The 17,418-nt window shown below is 38.8% G+C and overlaps 1 long non-coding RNA gene across 1 annotated transcript; it reads left to right on the top strand.

The window, feature by feature from the left end:
* Nucleotides 1-12,489: 12,489 nt before the first annotated feature.
* On the top strand, nucleotides 12,490-16,842 carry LOC146499792 (uncharacterized). The gene is made up of 3 exons (XR_014870323.1): nucleotides 12,490-16,253; nucleotides 16,325-16,473; nucleotides 16,556-16,842. It is a non-coding gene; the product is annotated as an uncharacterized LOC146499792 (long non-coding RNA).
* Nucleotides 16,843-17,418: the final 576 nt, after the last annotated feature.

The raw sequence follows: 17,418 nt of genomic DNA, 5'->3' as shown, positions 1-17,418 counted from the left end.
TTTTACCTGGAGCCACCAGTCTCACTCGCCTAACCCTGTGCCTGTTTAGCACGGGATGTCCCCCTAGTGGCCAATTTAAAAAACTACAACAGAAATGACAAGCCACCCTCTGATTAATGAAATTAATGAAATTAAATTGATATCGGTTCATGGTATCGGTTAACTTTTACAAGTATGAGTACACACACATTTTACAGTATTGGCCCCGATACCATTATCGGTATCGGTGCATCCCTAGCAGACGTCTAAACCTCCTCTGGCATCAACATCAGCACCAAAACTGTGCACTGGGAACTTCATGGCTTTGGTTTCCATGGCCGAGCAGCTGCTGAAGGTGGCCCAGTACTTTTGTCCACAGAGTGTATAAGGACTATTTTTGAGCTGTGAATCACATCTCAGACACACCACAGCTCCAGCTGTCAGCACAGCAGCCCCCACCAGGCTATTTTTCTACAGTAATAAGGATGTTTCTCAAAAACAGGGGAAAAAGCTTCGTTTTGGTTGTATAAGACTTTACATTTACGTTCCTAAAGAAGAATTTTTGTTTCAGAATGTGGGTGAAAGGTGGTATTATTGTTAACGTTATTATGTAAAGATACTATAGCAGAGTTTAAGAATGGAAATATCTATGTGAAGAGCTTAATATATCAGGATGCTGTCATTTTTTCTGGAAGTTGTTCGTGTATCATATATTTTCAAGCCGTATTATTATAACCGGCTTCAGCTTTGTGAGCAAGAGTTTCTAGTGATAAATGACAAGCAACATTAGGTGTGCCCTCAATCTCTCTGTTCTATGTTTTAATAATGTAGTAGCTAATCTGGCTTTGAACCAGGATATTCATTCAAGCTTCAGATCTTCAAATATATAAACAATATCCTTCCTGAATACGGTTTTATCATAACCAACAGAACTGATGGCCAGACCAAGTTATTAGTCAGTGTGTGGTTTCACCGTCCTCATCGCACTCTTCTGTTTTTTCCGGTTTTTAAACAGATGACAACAGCAGAAACATTAATTTTGAGAATTCAAAACACGACTTGAAAAACCAGTGGATGATGTTACCATGACTGCATCCATCTTTTACACTGTCAGACTCATAATAAATGATATTCATCATTTAATTGTGATATTTATCATTAGCATATTTTTCAACAGGTAGGTTTTCTCTTGCTAATTGTTAGAGAAGATGGTGAAGAAAGCTAATACTCACTGTACAGAAGTAAGAAAAGGCTTCACAGACAAGTTATATATATATATATATATTGTATAAGCAGTGTTGGTCAAGTTACTTGAAAAAAGTAATCAGTAACTAATTACTGATTACTTCCCCCCCAAAAAGTAATCCCATTACTTTACTGATTACTTCTTTTCAAAAGTAATTAATTACTTAGTTACTTAGTTACTTTTTAAAAACACGATTTACAACCTGAATAGGTGATAAAGTGATAGATCTTTCAGCCCAATTCTACTTTTTCTGCATAATCCATCATACAAAATGTAATCAAATGGAAAAGTCTCTTTTTTTAAAACTTGTTTTATTAGTTTTAATCTTTTAACTTTATGCATCAAGTAAAACTTTAATTATCTGCAACATTCTCTGACTGGAAGAAATTAGTTTAACATTTAAACCTATTTTCTGCACATTCCAGCACATAAAATAAAATATTTTTTGTGTTTACACTCAGTCTTTCAAATAGATGCAAGTAAAACACAGCAGAAAATAAATAAAGTCAAAGACTAGCGGTCCTGTTGCTCTATTTTCACCTGTAAAGCAGGAGTGGGGTAGGCGGAGGGTTACCCTGGTGCAGGTGTGCAGCGGTCAGTGGAAGAATCCGCGAGTTTCTCTGTGAGTTTCCCATTACGTCGTAGCTACTCTGTGTTTGTTTGGAAGTTTAGGGGTTTTTTTCGCTGTAAAAAGAAGTTTTCTTCCCACGCACAACGGACACTAATGTTTTTGTCACTTTTTATGGAATCAAACTCAAAGTAAGGTCAGTACTTCCACGCTTTAAACGCTGCACGCTCATACTCTCTCTGCACTCGATATATGATCCATTGTTGATCTGCACACAGCTGTTGTCACGCACGTCGCACTCGCTTACGTCACTGTCATGAGACATTCTCGCAAAAAAATCACGGTTTTAGTAACGCAGTAACGCAGCGTTCCTACGGGAAAGTAATGGTAATCTAATTACCGTTTTTGCAATAGTAATCCCTTACTTTACTCGTTACTTGAAAAAAGTAATCGGATTACAGTAACGTACTGCCCATCTCTGCCTATAATGATGTTATTGCCTGCATCATATCACTATCGTCTGTCTTCTGTCTTAAGGACATTGAGAGTAAAGAAAAAAATTGACCCTAATTCTCTTGCACGTACTTGGCCAACAAAGTCAATTCTGATTCTGAACAGGAGTCCACCAGCGTTTCTGGATTAGCATCTCTAGGAAATCACTGATTAAACAACTATTTGCTCAATCCCACCTTCATTCTGCATATCACACACTGCTTAAGGCTTTTAATTCAAAAGTGATTTTTAAAAATTGATATATATTTGAGCTCATTTAAATATACGTTCTTCTAAGTTCACAACAAGCCGTTTTTATTGAATATTTGTTCTGTTCAAACATGTTTTAATAGAATATGATGTATTACTTGTCCTGTCTTCCCTTTACCTCCAACTGCTCACAGGTTTCCCCTTCATGAGTCTGGTTGGAGGTTTCTGTCTGTTAAAAAGGCATTTTTCCTTCCACAATCACCAAGTGGGTGTTCATAAGAGGTCATGTGACTGTTGCGTTTTTCTGTGTTGTCTTTCTATTATTGTCGGGTCTTTATCCTACAGTATAATCTGTTTTAAGGCAAAATTTGTTGTGATTTGGTGCTATGAAAATCAAATTTAATTGAACTGAATTGAATTATTGTTTTATTGTTTATATTTTTAGTTAGAAACACAGTTTCACATGTAGCGGAGCTTTTCCATAGAGTGGTCTGGCTACTTCTACTAAAGCTTTAAAGAAAAATGTCTGAATGATTCTTCCATCAGCAGTTATTGTCATTTATTAGTAAATATTTTGATGATTCCTAAAGAAGTATGCAGACCGAGACAATCAGCATATTTAACTGGAATTTTTGGAGATCAGAACAAAAACACATGAGAATAATATGACGGTTCTGAAAGTTTAATTAAAGCATTTATTATTATTTATTTACATATGTGCACAAGACATCACTAGTTCATGTATTAAAAGAGTTCTTGGTGAAAAGCTTTTATGAAAAGCACGACAAAGAGACATTAAATCCGATTGGTTTGTGGATTAAAGTAACCCGCGCATCAGACGAGACTTTAAGAAGTGCGGACGCGTGTTAACACAAATCTCGCTCAAACAACACCAGCATAATATTAGCATGAATCAACTCCTGAAGATGATTTATTGCCCAGATGCACAGCTACAGTCGTGTGTCGGAAACAAAGCACAGTTGCCCTTAAATTATTCATGAGATATAATAAGAGGACAGAGAGTTTGTCGATGAGCACGGGACTTAGTGGAAAGGGAGACGAGGAGATGGAACTCTATTACAAAGTGAGCATCTTTTAGTAAGATGGAAATCGGCAGCTAAAGAGTAAGGAAAGTATGTTTCCATGTTGTCACAGAGGTAAAGCCTTTCAGAGTGGAGAAACATTGTCGGAGGAAGAGTGAGACCTCAGCTTTGGCTCGCTGTGAGGAAACAGTTTGTAGTGTAATGTTATTCGGGCCTGCGGACACGTCGAGTTCTGCCACAACAAAAGACGACTTGTGTGAGAGGAGAGAGGCGGCTTTCAAACAGCATATATTAAATGTCTTCTTTTGCTGCTTTCACCTCCTGTGTTTGCTGTCCTTTGAGTTTTTTTCACATCCCCAGGCTACGGCACTAACAAGGCTCACCGCTGTGGTCTTTGGTCACACTGTATTTACTTCACTGTCACATGTTGCAAATAGGCTGGAACCATAGCAGCAGCATCCTTACCTGAGCTTGCATCTGTTGAATCACACTTTTTTACTTGTTTTCCAGTGTGTGCTGCAGCACATGTGTCTAACAGTGCAGCTTAAAGACATAAATGGATGAGAAAAAGCATTAGCATTAGCATTACATATTTGCTAACTGGGTGTTAGCTACTGTGTCCAACACATTCACATAGGTTGCACTCCAGATTAGGGGTGGGTTTTTATAATCGATTTATCGATTAAAATCGATTCTGGCTTGGATAACGTAAAATCGATTCATTAAAATCCTGAATCGATTTTTTAATATAAATTTATTTTGCCCGAAATGCCAGAATCTCTGGTGAAATCTCACAAAATTTCAACAACCACCAAACAGCTAAGACAGTAAATGAGAGCAGGAACACGGATTCTGCACTTAAACACACAGCGCAGCCCGCGGATCAGAATCAGTTAGATGTCGCCTTTCTCACGGTCGGGGCGGAAAGCCGACAGCTCGCTGATTCTGATCTGTCGGCGGTTCAGCGCTTTGTGTTCACGCCCTTAATGCGCTGATTCTGAAGCTGTTAGTTTGATGTCTCTCCAAACAATATTGACTGAACCAGCAGCAAAAGAAGATCCAAACTACGCTTCACATAAACATCGTCATGAATTCACTCTGACTTTTACTGTTTTGCTTCGACCACAGCTCTCTCTCTCTGTACTGTTTTCTGCATTATTCGCTTGCTTGTTACGGACAAGACTACCGTTGTTTACAGCGCTGTCGGCCGATGTTTTTTTTTCCCGTTTTATATACTTCCGAAAAGAAAACCTAATTTCTGCCGTTCAATACTGAACAAATTTAAACTTTTTTAAAATTATGCAAAATGCAAAACGCTTACCGCTGTAACTTCAGAGGTAATTTTCATGTGTTGATTAATGGTTTTCTTTCGTTTTTGATGTACTGCAGAATATTTTTATAAAATCCCAGGCCAGGAAAATCACCTTCATGTTTTTCTGTGTTTTATCCTCAGCTACTTTGACACAAAGGCCTCTGCTGTGATGATCACACCTTTGATAAAGTCTTGCGTGTGTCAGCTTCCTTTTTATAGATACAAAAATATGTAAATGTACTGATCTGAATTATAATATTTCTGACTGTCAAAATTTCCCAGATTCAAATCGAAGTGAATCGAATCGAATCGAATTAAATCGAATCGTGGATCGAATCGATTCGGGACCTTGTGAATCGGAATTGAATCGATTCCAGAAATCAGTGACGATACCCAGCCCTACTCCAGATGTCTATAATCCAGCTATAATAGTCTGTGGCTCTGCTGGAGATTTTTACCAGAAAATCTATTTGTTTGTCAAAAAGGGCTTCTTCCTGTTCCTTCCTTTCACAATAAAAGTCCTTGAAGTTGAACACACGAAAGGCACAAACCCAACCTCAGGTGGTCACAAGCTTGTGTACTCCTGCTGATGTTCCCAAGCCTGGATAATTGGAAAGGCTGAGCCATGGTCGGTATAAATCTGTGCCATCCATTAGGAAGTGAAGGAGCAGCTGGAATATATTTGGTATTGAAACTGTCTTATTTCTTCTTATTTCTTCATACAAAATTAAGGGTTATGTACTGCTGTGGCAGGAAGGAAGTGGAAATGCAGACACTCATGCACGGAAATAAACTGAGAACGGCAGCTTTATTGTTGCTGGAGGAACATCCTTCATAGCATAAGATACACAGAAAGATATACAGAAAAACAAACCAAATCAGTGGGAAACCACAAACACAAAGAGACTCACAGTACACAAGGAGGTAAGACGCAATAATGGACAGAGGAAAACAAAAGGCTTAAATGCACGAGGGAATGGGAACAAGGAGGGAAACACAGGCGGGAGTAATTAGACATTAAGCAAAACTAGATACGCTGCACATAGGACACAGACTATCAAAATAAAACAGGAAACACAGGACAGGTGCGGACAATGACTTCACAAGGGGACATGACTGACAGGGAGATGACTAAACTTCTTTGGATGAATATGAAACTGATCTTGTCATCTAGCAAACAAAACCCCAAAAATATGTTGGTTAAAAAAAGATTACCTTTACATTACTGTTCATTAAATTGTGACATACAGGAGAGTGTAATATTAGTTTTATAATAGTGTAAAAATCATAGTAAACATATTTTTAGCACTGTGCATGTCTAAAGATATTTACCAATTAACAACAAATAAAATGCGGTTTTAAATTTAAGATTTATTTTTATTCATTTGTGCATTTGAGAACAACTCCGATATCATGTTACGTAACATCACTGAGTGATTTCAATTTCAGTCCCAGCAAGAAAAGGATTTCTTTGAGGAAATGCAGAAAACAAACTAGATTTGGGGGCAGAAGGTTAGTGGCTGGGCCAGTTATTGTTAGTTGCTGTAAGTTATATAATTAGTACATGTCAGTAGTAGCTATTTTTGTAATGCTAGGATATATATATATATATATATATATATATATATATATATATATATATATATATATATATAAATATATATAGTAATTACCATTATAATTGTTTTTGTTTCTGTTGTGTAATTGTTTCTTTAATGCACAAGCTCTTTAAGCAAAATTATATTTTTAATGTCAAAAATTCAAATTTTGCCAAATGAAAATAATTTACTTGGATTCCTAAAAACTGTTTTAGTGGTTGAAATTTATCATCTATTCCTTTTTTAAGAGAGCATATTGCCAAGATTGTGCCAGATCAACTTTCTAAAACAGGGTCCCCAATCCCAGTCCACGAGGGCCGGTGTGCCTGCAGGTTTTAGATGTGTCCTTGATCCATCACAGCTGATTTACATGGAAAAATGACCTCCTTAACATGTCTTGAAGTTGTCCAGAGGCCTGGTAACGAACTAATTGTGTGATTCAGGAGTGTTAAGATCTAAAACCTGCAGGGACACCGGCCCTCGTGGACTGGGATTGGGGACCCTGTCTTGTTTTTATGACAGGTGGTCTTTTTTGAACACTTTATGGTATTCAGAATGCAAATAATGGTGGATTGTGTGATGTATTTGTCAGTATTTTACCCTTTGAATGAGCTCTTACACTGACTGTGGGTGAAGTTTTCCCACCAGCACCAAACGCTCCACTGCTGACCTCTCTGAGCCAAGTAGAGTGTGAACCAGTCTGTAGGGAGGCCATGTCAGATCCATGAAAGGCAGAAAGGTTCAAGCAAAGATTGGTGCTCCTCTCAGAGTGTAAACTTGAGAGAAGAAAGTCATTGATGCCATCTGACCTGGTGAAGAAGCTCCGCAGCGACTCTGCCATTACAACCTGCTGTAGGCTGTGGAAGATGGAAAGTGCTGCGAGGTAATTTGGAGAGCACAGCGAAAGTGATTTATTTTTATACACTATTGTTCTTTATATAATGAGCAGAGAGGTGTTCATTACAGAGAAATGGCTTCTACTTTTGCCAATTAGGGCTATATGATCAGCAAAGAGATGCACTTAAACTGCAAATTCAATTCTTGTTGAGACGGGACGTGTATTGATGGCGCTCCTCGCGAGTACGAGTCCCGTGCCAACATTTGTCCTTGAAGTCATTTTTTTCCCCACAGACTGAGCTCACCTTAAGCTTTGATGTTATTCCTCCTCTCAGGACTACTTGCTGGACACCAGCCCAGTAATTATGCTCGTGATTTAGATGCAGTAACTACTTTCAGTGCTGCTGCAAGAAGTAATGCTCACTCTATGCAAAGAGACAAGCAAAAAGCATTTTAATAAGATGATAAAACATGAGGTGTGTTTAAATTAACAATCACACAATCTCTCTGGCAAAGACTCCACTCTGATTTTGAACTTTTAGCTGTATTTTCTTAAGTTTAGCAGCTTTTCTTATTGAAAAAGAAGCCGTCATTCATACTGCACAAAATGAATTAAGTTGTAGGTAAACAATTAAATGACTGTTTTTCTAATAAATAAGTGAACAGTGAGTTTACAGAAGAAAAGGACAATTTCTTTGAATTAACAACACCTATAACCTATAACAACACAAATTTTGTAATTACGGGACAGTCTGGTCAATGTTTAATTTTTGTCAAAAAATGCAAGATCAACTTGAAAATTTGAAATGTTCTGTGATTGGCTGGTTTCCTTTTGTCATCAGATCTTAAAGCACAAATGTATTGAAGCACATTAGTCACACTTACTCACTGTTTCAGAGTCACTTTGTACATTGAAGATATTTTTTTAGCAAGAAGTTACCACATTTGAATGCTAGCCTGCGTGGTGGGGGGACCATGGATCAAGGTGTTTATTGGTCCTCCTTCCAGTCTTGATGTCCAATAAAAACCACGTGGTCTTTATTGGACATCGAGACTCAAGTACAGACAAAATCTGCACAGCAATAGCAGTTTTGAGTTCTCTATGGCTACGTTCACACTGCAGGCGAAAGCGCATCAAATCCGATTTTTTTTGACCCTATGCGACCCATATCCGATCATGGTATGACAGTGTGAACGGCACAAATCCGATATTTTCAAATCCGATCTGGGTCACTTTCGTATGTGGTACTGAATCCGATGCATATCAGATGTTTTAGAAAGCGACTGCTGTGTGAATGGTCAAGTCGCATTAAATCTGTCTTTTACGTCACTGACTCAAGACAGACGCCAATTATCAGCGCCAGAGAAGACATCGCGAACGCTTCCTGGCCATCCGGTGAAACTGTTGGGAAGACAACGTTGGAGAAACGTGAACATTTTATTTGTACTGTATAATCTGCAGATTCTGACAGAAATCTGCAACTATCCTTTGAAGCAGCGCTCCTCTAAAACAGCAATAAGGATCATTATTAGGTTATTTACATTATTATGTAAATAACAGAATAACTTAAAGCAAAAATTGGGAAACGTAAAGTCCGAAGTCTTTATATTAAGGGCCATCAGTCAAACAATACTGTTTGCTCTGGGTCTAAACAGAGCGCGTTGTGTGTGACGTCTTCTTTTGCGCATGCGGCCGCTTTGAGCGTTCACACTAGAGCGCGTTTGCTGTCACATTTTATTTGTAGTGTGAACGAGCAGACAAAAAAATCGGATTTGATCAAAAAATCGGAATTGAGCATCAAGACCTGCAGAGTGAATGTAGCCTTGGCTATGAGACGGATCCACTAGAAGAGACAAGAGTGGGTTTAGTGAAACTAAGCTGGTCAAATTGTGTCCACAGTTAGAATATGAGCTGACTGAGAGAGTGGTTGTTTGGCTTCCTTGGAGAGTGGTCCTTAGTGGAGGAGAGCGGCTGGTCCACTGGTTTTTGGACTAGATGGATTCCAGGAGGGCAGGCAGGCTGGTGGGTAGGTTTACCAGAAGAGAGGAATCAGAGTCATAGAAGGAGGTAAATTTGAGTAATTCAAGAGGAAGACACCGAAAATAGGGGGAGTCAGAAACAGGAGTAGAAGAATCCAGGTGAAACATTTGGGACCAAATTTACCCACAACGAAGATTAAATTCAGCTGACTGATGACTCTGATGGAAAACAGCTGATCTGAACCAACCGACCAACCAACCAGCATGGACCATAACAACCAGTGATGGCACGGTGGCCAATTGAAGAACTGCAACTTTTTCCATCTCATGCATCCATCATGCATCTCTGAGTCTGTGATTTAAGTTACAAAGCAATCGTTTTATGATATGACAAAATCTTTTCAACTAAAGAAAATTTGCACATGGAACTGTGTGTTGTCAGTGTCATCTTTTTGTGTTTGTTAATAATCTCCAGATACAGTCTGATAAGCTTCTCTCATCTTTCTGAAAGTTTTAGAGTTTCTTCCTCTTTGCCAGTTAAATCTTCTTACTTCACCCTCGTAGCATCTTTACGCTCCAGCAGGACTGAAATACTAAATTGGTTGTTGAAACTGCAAAAGGGTGACATTTGAAATCAACCTATTACTAGTTGATAACAAGAATAAAAAGATTTCTGGCCTTTTATTAAATACTTGCTGCAACTGATTGAAGTCAAAAGGATTTTTTAAAATAAACAACCACAGCTGCTTTACTCAGGAATGAAAATAAAACAGGCGTGTGATAAATCACAAGCATCCAGTGCTGCTTCACTTCATGAAACTAGAAAGAGCCTGTGTGTGTGCGTGTGTGTTCATCGGCAGTCTGACCAGGTGCCCAGACAGGTGACCTTTTTACCTCACGTCATGGCAGGAAAGATACTCCCTGCTGCTGCATGAATTCTGGGTAACCTTGCCCCCGTAGACAGGATATGCCCAAGTATAGCAGCCCACAGAGCTATAGGTCAGAACGAGGCCTGCTCCTCAGAAAGAAAATCACAACTCTGTGATTAAAGTGTATCATCATCCCCTGCTCAAACCTCTGTTTGCATACCATCAGTATAAAAGATCATTTTGATATTTGAGATTTGAATATAAAGAAAACAAAATTGATTATTTTTGGCACTAGACAAATGAAAAATGTATCTAAAATCAGGGTTAATGGAATTGAAATTGAAAGAGTGTACGAAAATAAATTTCTTGGAGTGATAATTGATGATAAGCTGAGTTGGAAGTCTCATATAAACCATGTGAAAACAAAAATGTCAAAAACCATTGCTATTCTCTATAAAACAAAGCATGTCCTGAACAAAAAATCATTATACACACTCTATTGTACTCTGTTGCTTCCATATATGACTTACTGTCTGGAGATATGGGGTAATGCATATAAAACGAACACTCTTCCTATTTTCAAGTTGCAAAAAAGAGCTATAAGAATTATAAACCAATCAAACTATATAGAACCAACTAACATTTTGTTTATTAATCTGAATACCCTGAAATTTTATGATTTAGTTGAATATAAAATGGCACAGATAATGTATAAAGCACAAAATAACTTGCTTTGCCCCAGTACTCAGAAGCTGTTCAAAGTCAGAGAGAGTCAATATGACTTAAGGGGAACAGATTTCTTTAAAAAAAACAAGATAAGGACAAATATAAAGCAGAGATGTGTTTCTGTTAGAGGAGTTAACCTGTGGAATAGTTATGACAGTGATTTAAAAAGGTGTAGTTCATTTTCCTTGTTTAAAAATATGTTTAAAAATAGAGTATTAGAAAAATATATATATCAAGAATGAAAAGAGCAAAAAAAAAACAAAAACAAAAAACAAAAAAACCTCTTGATTCTTTTGCTTTGATGTAGTTACTTACTAAGGTGGAAAGTTTTTTGTTTTTTTGTTTTTTTCTTGTTTGTTTGTTTGTTTGTTTGTTTTGTTTTTGCTTTGTTTGCCTTCTCTCACCCCAACCAATCACAGCAGACGGCCCCGCCCCTCCCTGAGCCTGGTTCTGCCGGAGGTTTCTTCCTGTTAAAAGGGAGTTTTTCCTTCCCACTGTCGCCAAAGTGCTTGCTCATAGGGGGTCATATGATTGTTGGGCTTTTCTCTCTGTATCTATGAAGCGCCTTGAGGCGACATTTGTTGTGATTTGGCGCTATATAAATGAAATTGAATTGAATTGAATTTTATTATTTGCTTCGAGCCCTGTGTACAGGAGCTGCATGCTAAAAGATCTTTTGTTAAAAGGGTTGGCGTAATAAGCAAATGCTTCAGCCAATACCTTTTGATTAGCCTTGTCTCATGCTTTCTTGCTTTGTGGTAAATCTTTGTTCTGTCTTCACTGAGATATTTGAATGCTAATCAATAAACATATCACTTCAATACCATCAGTATAAAAGATCATTTTGAATTCATGCAAAAAGCGTCCGGTCAGAAAACCCCGCGATGATGCGAAGTGACGTTAAGTGAAGCCGGATGGGTTTTAGCAAGCTGAGAGGTGCAGAGGAGCGATGGGGAAAGGGCAGGAGACGTGCTGGCACCTGAGCCCGAAGTGAACTCTTCCCGTAGTTTCAAATATCCCGTCGTGACGTCCCCGCAGAGCACACCGCTCTAATTATACGACAGGCAGCTCAGTCGTCATGTTCTTCAGTGTTTGTACAGCGGCTCCCAATTAAGATCGAGATGTTCTGCTAGCATTGAAGAACAATAATTGGAGTTATGGTTTTGTTAGGTCAGTGTGTCTTTTCAAGGTCACGTTGAGTAATGAGTTAAAGTTAGAATCAGGCGTCAGAGAAACTGCTGCGACTTACAGTATAATATTTTGAACATCAGCAGTTTGATTGTAATTAAATACAGAAACTGGTGGCCTACTTCTGCCCAACTCTGGCAAATAATCTCAGCACAGCTGAGCTGAAGGATGTGATTAATGATATCCCAGCGTGAAGCGAAGACAAAAGTCTATGTCATCTATTGTTTCTGTTTGTTGACTCTTTTTTTCCTTATTTACGCCTCCTTCTTCCTTCTATGTGTGTCAGGACGTTTTTGTTTTTTTTTCCCAAAAAACACAGTCACTGTCTCCACTGTGATTTATTCCCAGCTGTGAGCCATAGTCTAAAATAAAATTATAGATTTTTTTTTAATCCACCGGTCAGCCTCTGAGGTCCGTGGATCAGGTGGTAAAATACTGAAAACAAACCTATCAACCCCCGTTTGCTCCAACACCTGTGACTGATTGTTACGGCGCTAAAAAGAGGTTTGATGGAGTTTTGAAGAAGTCCTGTGAGTTGCAGTGTCAGTGCTTTGAAAAAAAAAAAGACTTTCCGCTGCCAAAACCTGTCGAGATTGTTCTGTTTTCCCCGTCGCTTCAGCGTCAGCAGATAGTTTACGCTTAATGGGGTGCTCACGGTGTCCTTGTTGTTTCTGGTCTTATTTGTTATGCTGTTTGCTCGCTACACTTCCTGGTGTGTGTCCCGCCAGCTTCTGCGTGTCCTACTTTACCATCTCTTTCAATATTAACATTAATTTTATTATACTGTCAGCAAGTGTTGCTGGGCTGTCTTCCTGATTTTGTTCCAGTTTTCACATCATTTCTGTTTCGAAGTTTTGATTTGAATCGTTTTGATTTTCTTTCCTTACGTTTTTCTTTTTGTGGCTTCCAGTGCAGACTGGTCTTTGCCAGTCAGTGTTATATGGTCATAAAACTTGAATCATGTAAGCAGTCCTTTAATTCCCTGCACATTTTCTTGCCGACTGGTTACATATTTATTTTATTACACAATTCCGAGTTACTCGGATTCAGATGTGGAGAGATTTTTTCACCCCCATCACATTCAAGAGGAAGAAGAGGAAGCCGTTCAAATATATTGCATGTAAAGTCTTAGGCTACGTCCACACGTACACAGGTATTTTTGACAACTGAGATTTTCTGTTTTCGTTTTAAAAAATAATCCCGTCCACACGTAAAGGCAGAAATGAAGGAAAACGCTGCTAGGAACACGCCAAAGCAACAGGTGGCGCTGTATTCCAAACCGTGTAGAAATGTTGGCCAATCAGAAGTCTAGAAGCCTCGGTGGGAAAAAGTAAACAAAGCTGGGGCATAGAAGCAGAACCGAGTCGTATGTGTGGAGGGACAGTAACTGTGTGTGTATATGTAAGCATTTAAACACTGCAGAGACAATTAACAGTAACAGTATTGTAGAAATTCATTTCACCGAAACAATAACGTGGCGCACAGTGTGACGTCAGAAAAGGCGCACACCTTTGACGCTGCGTTTTCTCCGTTTTTCTCGTGGACACGTAAATGCAAAAACTGAGTTTTAAACGCCGAAAACGCCGTTTACGTGTGGACGAAAGGTGGACATAGCCTTAGGTGGTAAAGGAGCTATTAGCTCTGTAGACGGTATAAAACATAGATGTAGCTACCATGATGTCACCCATTGATTTGTGAAGTGTTAGGAAGCCTTGAGATGAGCGTTTTGCTCATCATGATGCTTTGATACTGGCTGTGACAAGAGAAGGGTGAATCTGACTGTGAAACCATATGCTCATTGCTAACAACATGTCACTAGTTATTAGCCAACAAGCTAAGTCTCAGCAAAGAATAATCTTCAGATTAAAATGAGACTTAAAATGGCCAAAATGTTCAACATGGACTCATTTTATGTGATATGACTCAGAGCTAGCATGAAAGTCACTAAGATGATGGCTGAAAGGTTTTTTTGTTTGTTTGTTTGTTTTTTATTAATAATATTAACATACAAACAAAATGCACCATATATTACACATTCAGAGAATAAACATTCCTTACATATTAGCAACTTTCATACATATGAAAAAGAAAATATAAAGATGGGGTCACATAATTTAACAGATTATTAACTCACTAAATCAAAATCTTCCACAAAGGAAACAAAAAAAACAGCCTTTTTCTTTTTAACTAAGGTCAACGATTTAACCAACAGGTTTAAGTCGTTTTTCCAGTAAGCTAGTGTTGGTTTGCTCTTAAAAAAAACAACATTTATGTATAAATTGCTTGCACAAGATTAATAACACATTAACACCATAATTTGCTTTCTTTTCTTTCAAAAACACTCAATGGGGTAATTTGAATCCCACTGGAATAAAGCCAGGTATGAAAATCCAACCAAAATATTTGTATAAAATTGCACAAAAAGAATAGATGGTCCAAATCCTCCTCTTCTGTATCACAAAATACACAATTACCAGTTTCTATTTTGAATCTATCACCAAGGAGTCTATTTGTCGGGTAAATTTTATTCAAAATTTTAAATTGGACTTCTTTCCCTTTAGGAGGGATAGGGAAGGTGATATAATAAGTTCTTATTTTTTCAATTTCTTCCCTTTGGAAATCTTTTAATATGTAATTACGTCTAAGTAAATTTGGAGAATAGGCTGAAAGGTCTGGAAATGTTTTTGCACCCACAGTTATATAGTAATATAATTTTAAGCTATTTGCATTGACTTCACTTTTCAGACACAGAAGCCACATCAGCCTTTTTGTTATGTTCTGCGCTGGTTTATTGGTTGGTTGCTGTGTTTATCTTCCTTGAGACCAGGTGTGGTTGGACTGGTTTTCCTCCACTCTCTGAGGCAGAGTCTGGATTCCTGCTCCACAGCCGCTCTGACCCGTTTCCCATCAGGACTCATCAGAACTCATCAGCTGTATTTAAGGAGCTGCACGGGCCCCTGAGTCTTCACCAGACACTCAGCTCTATCAGAAGAGTAAATGAGCTCTCCAATGTTTCTCCTGCAATCTTCTTGCACATGTGTTCGAATGCTTCTCTTCTCCTGTTCCTAGCAACTCCATTCCAAGCACATACCTGCCTTAAACCCAACAAACCAAACACCTTCTTCCACGCAGGAGTCACCTATGTTTCTGACACTAAAAAAAGAAAAAATTGGCATCCATAACTTGAAATTTCAAGTTATATATCTCTAAATATTTTGCTAATATGCCAAAATTCCTGTTTATCTTCTCAGTTAGTAAGTTAGCTAACTTAGCAATGTTAGCTCTGCCAATAATTAGGGCAGGGGTGTCAAACTCAAATACACAGTGGGCCAAAATTCAAAACTGGAACAAAGTCGCGGGCTAACATTAATATTTATTGAAAAAAAAATCTTCCTCCAGATATAAGAATGAATCTTTTCTTATGGACTCAAACAAGTTTTGCTGAAAAACTGAATATGGAACAAGCAAAGCTTAATACTAAACAATATATATATTAGCTGTATAATACCAGTAGGCCAGTTCTAATAGCAATTTGGTATGGCTCCACGGGCCAAATGTAATTAAGCTGCGGGCCAAATTTGGCCCACGGGCCAGAGTTTGACACCTATTCATTAGGGTCTGTGAAATACATCATTTCCTTGTTGCCTGGATGTAGATGGCAGGATCAGTGAGCCACCAATGTATAGCAAACTTGATCAAACTAGTGTTAGGTTCTTCAGCTTTGGATGCCTTCTAGCAAGTAATAACTGTATAAAAAGAAAGAAAAGAATATGTTTGTGTCAAACTGACAGCTGATGTCTTCGAGCTTCCGGTTCTGGGTAACAAGTGACAGAGTTTCCTGGTTTATAGAGCTAATTCGAAATGTAGAGCCTCGCACTTTAGGTGAAAAGTTGTCTAGTTCAGCATTATTAACTCCGCTCTCCTCTCTTAGAGTGGAGCTATCTCCAGACCGTGGCCATAACAGTTCCCTTCACCCCAGTGAATGAATAATGTCTTGTCTTCCTTTTAAGTTAAATAAAGACTTTTGCATTTCTATTGCTATTTGTGTCAGGATCTGGAGACTCGAGTTCCTTGGTCTCCACCCCTGGGCGGAGCCATCATCCCTGCTGCAGTCCTGCACACCTGAGACTGATTCAGGGCAATCAGGTTGAGGATTTAAGGCCCCCTCAGACTCTCCTTCACCGCCAGTTCGTCAACGACCTCACGTTGATGTTGACTCTACGGCTTTTTACGCTCCTGCCACTTTTTCCTTGTTAACTTTGGTTTCATGCTTCAGATTCCCTGGACCTTCTTTGCTATCACCCTCAACCTCAGCTCTCCGTGGATCATCTTCATATTCAGGAAAAATACAAGCTGCCAGCCTCTCCACTACTCCCCTGGACTATCGCTGCCTCTCCCTCAAAGCGAGGTTCACGCCGGTCACCAGTAAGCGCTATCAGTCAGTTTCACCTCTGCTTGGATACCCTGCACCTGCCGCCTTCTTAACCTTGTTCTCTTTTCTTCCCAGACGCAACCGCTCCGTTCCCGTCGCAACCTGCTAGACCCCCGTTCACCCCCACTGTCACACGGTTGCATCATTAGCGACACCCTCCCACATATTCACTTGTTGACTAAATAATAAACACTGCAAAACGTTGAGCCGTCTCTGTTGCGGTTATCTGCAATCGAGTCCGACCTAGCTATCGGCCCGTTGACCATTGTGACAATTTGGCCAGAAAGCTTGGAAAGAACTCGACTGGACTTCTTTAAGTTTCATAACTTATTGTTGTTTGGGTTTGTCTGCACTTCCATTCAGCTTTGTGTTCAAGACAACATGTGTCTCTAAAATGGAAACAAACAGTTTAAATAAAGAAGGGACAGTTAGTTAAAAATTGTACAAACGTATAATAGTTGGAGTGCATCTTGTTCTGTGGCACAAGATGAACACAAAGATAAAACTTTGTACTGGAATATATACGTATATTATGCGCTGAAAAAAAACTTTATCTGGGAGAAAAGAAAAGTTTGTTTCTATATAAACAACAAACTCCAGCATAATCTTTCTTTCTCCCAGCCCACGACACTAATAACTTTATAACAAATGTGTCATACTTTGTTGTATGCTCTGCTTGTTCGTTATTAAAGTTCAAAATCTCCTTGTGAAGCTGAGAGACGGCGCGCACCGAGGACGAAACAAGGACTCGCTGCCAAGGGAAGGCACATTTCAGAGAGAGAAATGTTGGCGATATTCAGGGAGAAGCTGCCAGACCTTGTGCTGGTTTGTTTCTGTGGTGCTGCTGAAAATAGGAACATTAGTTGATTTGATAAAGATCATACTGTAATTAGCGACTGAAAAACACTGCTCATAAAGCCCAACTGTGGTAGATTCAT

Source organism: Neolamprologus multifasciatus, chromosome 17, assembly GCF_963576455.1.
Source record: "Neolamprologus multifasciatus chromosome 17, fNeoMul1.2, whole genome shotgun sequence".
NCBI lineage: Eukaryota > Metazoa > Chordata > Actinopteri > Cichliformes > Cichlidae > Neolamprologus > Neolamprologus multifasciatus.
This window is presented reverse-complemented; position numbering and strand designations above follow the sequence as displayed.